The following is a 7,152-nucleotide window of genomic DNA, read 5'->3' on the forward strand; positions in this document are numbered from 1 at the left end:
TGCCGAACAAAAGCCCATTAGCTAAGGGCCCTGCCTTCGTAGAAGCCAGCTGTACCAATTGAGGATCAATACTCATCAAAAAGGATTCCCTGCGTTCGGTAGATGGAGCGCAGTTGGCATTGCCAAGGAAGCATAAAGCTCTCTGTGCCCACTCCAGAATCTCTGTTGGGTCCAAATTAGCACTTGATTCCTTAGCCCTCACTGCCAAATCTAAAATCTTTGTTAGTGTTCCTGTCACGTCTGTCTTGGCACCCTTTCCAAGCTCTATCTAAACCCTTCTTTGGGTCCTTTGTGACCTTCTTTATAAAAGTTGCATATTCGGATCTAACTCTGGGGTATCAGTAACCTTTCCCAGTACGGAAGGTCTAGGGCATTCCGATCCTAGAGTGTGCCCCTCGCGCTCATTTTACTTGAACATAAGTGCTACCTCCACACATGGCACCCACTCAGTGGACCTTGGGTGTAGAATATTCTTCAGGTCGAATAACAGGTTTTTATTAGTGGTCTCTGGATTAAGGATATGGGACTTCTTCTTCCGTTTTGGCGCCGAACCCGCTTTCTCTGTGTCTTTATCGGAGTCTGATGTATCATGTGCTGATGAGGGAGTGTCATCTACTGCTCCCAGACTAGACTGAGAAGTGCTGTCCCGAGAACCCGATGGGAATGAACTCCCATATCCGTGGTCAATAAAGACCGACGACGCAACCTGTGATAACACCTCTGTTGACGAGCTGAAAGCAGGCCTCTCTCTTGCCAGGCTCTGATCACCCAGACGCACATTCTGGGCTGGGGACTCTCCCCTTGGGATTCTCAGTGCATGTTTCCCATAGTTCTTCAGGGGTTTCATAAAGGGTTGTAAAGCCCTAATAAATGCCCTATTGACTGAGTCTTGAGCATGATTGTCAAGGGCCTCCACAAACCGCTCCTCCATTTGGTGCTCATAAGGCAAACAATCTCTCTCTGAATGGCTATCCGCCCATGCGCAAGCTGGGTAGGAATAGAAAGGGGATGCTTTCTTGAAGACGAGATCCCTCGTCCGTCCTGCTCCCGCTCCACACCAGGGAATTGACTCTTGCACCCCTACACGCCCACAAACATGCAAATCCACAATCAATACGCTTACAATCAGCACAATACCAACAATCACTGCTTTAAAACATTGCGTAACCAGTAAGTAATGTAAATGAAGATGTACTTGCCTTGCTGCTGCAGCAAAGAAAGAGGACGATCTCTGAGGACAAGGAGTTATATGCAAGGCTGCCCGGGGGGGTTGCGCAGCAGCCCCCTAACAGGGCGGCCGCCTTAGTGCAGCATGAAGGCACTGGGGGCAGCCGGTCTAGTCCCTGGGCTCAGCCAGGGAAGACGTCCAGCAAATGGTTACTTCCGGCGGAGGGGGGAGGGGGCAGGGGTATTTAGGCTGTCCCCGCCCCTTCCTCACCCTCTTGTCCCTCCCGTCTCGCCTTACTCGGTCCTGTTCCCAGGAGCTGCCTTATCTTGCGGTGAGTTATCTCCCCCCCCCCACCTCCCCTGAGGCTGGGGTTGCTCAACCCGGCTTCGGGTTGGCGACGGCCCGCTAGTGAGGGGGGGAGGGGGCAGCTCCGGGAGGTCTCTGGCAGCGGCACCCCATCCGTTCAGTGCCAGCACTGTGCGGACTGGGTAGGGGGCAATGAGGGGGAGGTATGCGGTGTGCTCCGCGGCTCGGGCGTGTGGTCCGACGGGAGAGGATGTGGAAGCGCTGCTGACTTATGGTGCTGGAACCAGGGTTCGAGCCTCGTGGTCACGTCCACATCCTGTGTTTTGGGCACACTAGTTAGTCATCTCCCCCATCCCGGAACATGTATGTATTTTGGTGCGCTTACACAGCGCTCCAGTCGAGTTCGCGCTAATTTTAAGATGCAAATATAATATTATGGTGGGCCCACAAGCCACGTGGGCCGATTGTGTTTGGCCCCGGAGGTGCTAGATGTGAAGATTTAGAGGCCTCGAAGCACAGTGTAGGATATGAGAAGGCAGACGTAATCCCCACAAAGCGTAGAGTAATGAAGATGATGTACGCCCCTGCACTGCCTGGTAAATGAAACTATTCCCCTCCACTCGTACTCGCTCCGTGCCAGGATTTGGCACTGAGCGATGGAAGGTGGCAGAGGGCGCCTCGGGGCTTGGTATCAGAGTGTGGCATCTAAGATGGCTGGTGCATGAGATGTCTAGCAATAACAATAGCTGTAATTATTGTCAGTTTGTAGTAAATCGCTCGTATGCAAAGGCGCATGCGCCTGGGCTGCCTCTCAGTGCTTTTTCGTAAAAGCATGAAAAAACACCACGGAGATAATAAGGACAACTGTAGTATCTATATACACTGAAGTCGGTTAGCACATAGAGTGCGAAAAGACTTCAGAACGATGTTGAGTTTGAGATGTATAGCAGTATTTCCCGGTAGTGAGTCGTGTAAGGTGTTCTAAACTGATGATTTACTGCAGTCTAGGCCAGGCGCTCTGCATCTGTTGTGTTAGCAGCAGAGCAGCGCTGGCCGGTGTTTACACAACACACAGGATGCCTGTGATCCGGATAAGTGTGCATTGCGAATACGTTTGCCCGGCGTTGCAAAAACAGAGCCCAGACCTGCAGGCCCCCCCCACAGATTGCCGCAATCAATGCGGGGTGACCGTCACAGTCCCCGCGTGGTCGGGTCCACATCCTGTGATTCTGGGCAAACTAGTTGTTACCTCGGGGGGGGGGGCGCCCCTGAATATGTAATTTATACGGTGCTTGTGGCGGCGCTTTGGAACAGGCGTACTTATGGTCTCGCTACTCGCGGCTAGGCCCCACCAGCAGCCCGGGCAACTGGGCGCGTAATAGCCCCCCCCCCACGGAACCCCGGCGGAGATGTCCGTGCCGCTGTGGAACCAGGGGTGTGTGTCACTTAGCGGGCCCACAGCTATAGGTAATGTGTAAAGTTCTGCACTTTTGCCACAGCGTGGCTCGTTTACCGCGAGAGTGGGTTGCATTTTATACTCTGGAGTCGCTTTCAACGCACAGCAGGTACGATGCGCAGCAGAGCGTGTCTGCTGCTTTATGAACGAACTACTTTCGTGTTGTGCGCACGATTGTTGTCCTCGTCGACGCGCTTTACACGCAGCCGGCTCCTCATGTATTTGGACGTTCAGGGTCCTGCTTTTAAGTCAAGCAAGGTTGGGCCTGGTTAGTACTTGGATGGGAGGCCTGTATTGGGACTACAGGATGCTGCAGCCTTGCAACGAGCTCAGGGCAATTTTTGGGGCAAAATAGGAGCTTAGGCAGGCAGCAATGCATTAGTGGGCTTTCACCTAAAAATTGTGAATTTTTGCAATTTTAGCGAATTGTGAAAGCAAAGTTATTTACTTGTATTATAGTGACGCCATTGCATGTGCTAGTTGCGTTTCGGGCAGATATAGGACATAGTGCTCTTTGCGCAGCAAGCGGCGAAGCTTGGCGCGCTGCGGTTGCCTTGGCAACATATTAACAGGCTCTGCCAGTGAGGGCACAGTCAGTGCGGCTGATACAATAAGGGTAATAGGCTACCCATATACGATGTTTGCCATGGCAGAGCAGCACTGGCTTGGCCAGTTCCTAACGAGGAACATTAGGGAATCGTTACCACTTTTTAACTTAGCATGCCCCTTTCGGCTCCGACATGAGGATTAAGGGACACTTCTCGGAAGGTAGGGGATAGGCAATGGAAAGCGATCTGGGTCCGAGGATGTAGTCAGTCTCCTCGGTATATTGGTTAGCTGTTATGTGTCAGTATTGGTTCAGTTGCATCGCATTTTTCCACTCAGAGGGGGGGCGACAGCTATGTGCAGTTAACGGCTGCCATGCAGGTGTTTGGTTCCGGCCCCAGGATTTTACTCTGAGCCAGCTTGGGTCGGGCATTGCAGCTGTGTGCCTGTTAGTCAGGCGCCGCGGGCCGTGTAATTCCCAGTTTCGTGCATTCCGGTGGCGTTAGATGCAATAAGTCTTTCCTTTTCCAACTTGGGCATTAGGGCCATGCCAGGGTCTTGGAATACAATTTGGGTAATGTTCATACCGGCACTATTCTATGGTGGCTACACAACTCCGGGGGAAATGTTATTACTAAGTACAGACACATCCCCCCCCCCCCTTTGTTTTGCACCCGAGTTGCCATTCCTTATGCGCGTTTGGTGGGCGCTCACACTCGCGGTAAGGGCCTGAGTTTGGGGCAGTGGTACTGCTATGGGGGGGGGGGGGGGACCTTCATAGGGATGTTTGGTACATGTTTCACTCGGGTCCACATGGCGCAGGTGACTCGAGCAACAAAGGATCTAGGGGAGCCGAGTGATGTGTCATGGCATTTGCCTGGTTGGGGGGGCACTGTGGGACGACACAGGCTGGGGGGACTGGGGCATCACGTGTGTTTTGGAGCCGATGCACAGGTTGTTCACAAGCAAACAAAGATCCAGTACTTTACGTTCCAAGTGAATTGATTTCTCGGGGTGAGGCCTTTCTATTGTGTGCTTTGTCACATTAGGGCTGTCAGCTAGATGTGTCGACGGTAGCTCGCGTTTGGGAATTGACTCTTGCACCCCTACACGCCCACAAACATGAAAATCCACAATCAATACGGCTTACAATCAGCACAATACCAACAATCAATGCTTTAAAACATTGCGTAACCAGTAAATAATGTAAATGAAGATGTACTTGCCTTGCTGCTGCAGCAAAGAAAGAGGACGATCTCTGAGGACAGGAGTTATATGCCCTAGGGGGGTGAGAGGTGATTGGTGGAGACAGGGCACGCTGTGCCTGATGGGTTATGTAGTTTAAAGTTTCATTTGCTGCTGTAAATGTCAGAAAAGAAAAGAGAAGCATAATCAGAAGCCTCCGTTTCCTGACATAGAATTGTTTCTGTCTTGCTCTGGTTAAACATCTCCATGTTTGCCTGATTTTCAATGAGGTGCCTATTTATGTGGTGTTTCGCTAAGCAAAGCCCACAATTGAAAAGAAACACACCACCTACATTTGAAGTGATTATTCCAAATGGTAGGACATCTGTTGTGAAGAATAAGCTTTGTGAACCAGCAGTCGCTTATTTATCAGTGCTTACTGTGTCACCTAAAGGAAAAATGTATCTAATAAAATACTTCTGATTTAAAAAAAACAAATAATAATGACAATTCGAGAACATAGTTAGGATATGATCAAAATAAAAAACAAACATACACTAAAAGACAGAAAAATGACACCTTCCCTGACCGGGAATCGAACCCGGGCCGCGGCGGTGAGAGCGCCGAATCCTAACCACTAGACCACCAGGGAATGTATGTGCTGCACAATAGCAGGTTCTTTATTACACAGTGTGAGGATGCAAGGTGGTGTAGTTTCTGTGTACTAAGAATACATATCATGCTAACACTGTCAAGCTAGTATTTACTAAACTTAACAAAACAGCAACAGACACAGAAAACACACTACTTTGAGGCACACCATGAAGAACGGAATTTAAATACACACAAATCTGTTAGAGTTTCTAAATGCCGAAGATGTACGAGACCGTCATAACACACAACGGGAGAGGAAAAACAGAAAGAGGGAAAAAAACAATTATCATTCTAGGAGGCCAGCACATCTTCTCTGGGACCCTGAAGGTGGGCAGCAGACCTCGGGGACCCCTGCAGGAGGGCAGCAGACCTCAGGGACCCCTGCAGGAGGGCAGCAGACCTTCTCAGCGACCCCTGCAGCTCGTCCAAGGGCTGGACAAAGCTCTCAAGTGAGCCCAGACCCGAGCACCGGCACTTCACCCAACCCAGGTTTTTTTTTGCTTTGGATGCTGGGTCCCCTCGCCCTCAGTTTAGAGAGTTAGAAACGGGACTACAAGTCCCAGAATACACTGTTATAATCGGACCTGCCAGTAATGCCTGGGCCTTGCTAATAATATAATATCTCTCATGAGGACGGCGGGGCGGACACTTCCGGGTCGGTGGTAGTTTTGCTTCCACAAGGCGCCTGTAAGTTGTAAACCATTAAGTTTATAAAGATAACAAAGTTTCGCCTTCATATTAAACACTCTGTCAGAGCCCGCCCCATCATTTCATTTATTTAGCGTGAAAAAAACATGTTTAGATACATTTTATTTATTGCATAGAAACTTTGATTGCACTATCCTGCTTGTGATTGATCTATTTCTTTTCCCAGCTCCTTCACACCAACACAGGGGGCCAGAGGCTCAACAAACAAAACTCTCCCTCCCTCAAAAGACACACAAACATACACACTCCCTCTCACCAACCTTCTCACCTCCTAGCAGACGCTCTCAGCAGCGCTCTCAGCAGCATTACCTGATGCCAGAGTCTCCACAACCAGCTCCAAGAGATATATTCTCCAAATTGTAAGATTTACCCTGAGTAGGATTACGAGAAACGTGTGTCAATAAAGAAAATAGGGAAGGAATGAAAGAGGGATTCGAAGGAAGTGAGGGGGAGGAAGAAAGAAGCTGGCACCTGGAAGAAATCACGATTGATGTTGTTTTATTTTACCAAGTTTTAGAGGGTTTAAAATTTAACTATGGAATAGTGATTGTAATATGTTTCAAACAAAACTATCTGCCGAAACCCGGGATCGAACCAGGGACCTTTAGATCTTCAGTCTAACGCTCTCCCAACTGAGCTATTTCGGCGGCTTCTGTTCCCAGCGTGTGGCCGCTCTGGCTCCACAGACCCTGGTGGTTTCCTGCATTATTGGTGAGTTTACAGGGGTTATTACCAGGCGTCCAGGGCTCTCATCACCTCCGCCCTCACACTGAGAGAAGCCTCGCTGGGGGGCGCTGCTCTCCTCCCAGCACTGAAGACCAGACACGCAGCTGGCATTTTAAGCAGTGACGTCATCGACGCCGTGACTCTTCCCTAAACTCAACCAAATCCAGGCAGGTAAAACTGCCCCCACCCTAAGGAGCCATCGAGCGTCACTGGCACCGGGACCCGCCTGTGACGGGTGGATGTTGTGAGCAATGGGTCTGTTGGGCGGCTGCTCCGAACTCACACCCAGAGGCACGCGCCTCCCTGGACCATGGATCACAGAACACACACATGACAACAAACAGGATCCTGCTCCTGCAGGGGAAAGTGGGGCGGGAGTCCGTCACTTCACAGAATACCCGAC

General features: G+C 50.4%; 2 non-coding genes across 2 annotated transcripts; both read right to left on the reverse strand.

The window, feature by feature from the left end:
- Positions 1-5,241: 5,241 nt before the first annotated feature.
- On the reverse strand, positions 5,242-5,313 carry TRNAE-CUC (transfer RNA glutamic acid (anticodon CUC)). Its single transcript has one exon. It is a non-coding gene; the product is annotated as a tRNA-Glu (tRNA).
- A 1,284-nt stretch (positions 5,314-6,597) lies between these two features.
- On the reverse strand, positions 6,598-6,670 carry TRNAF-GAA (transfer RNA phenylalanine (anticodon GAA)). Its single transcript has one exon. It is a non-coding gene; the product is annotated as a tRNA-Phe (tRNA).
- Positions 6,671-7,152: the final 482 nt, after the last annotated feature.

This window comes from Triturus cristatus, chromosome 4_1, assembly GCF_964204655.1.
Source record: "Triturus cristatus chromosome 4_1, aTriCri1.1, whole genome shotgun sequence".
NCBI lineage: Eukaryota > Metazoa > Chordata > Amphibia > Caudata > Salamandridae > Triturus > Triturus cristatus.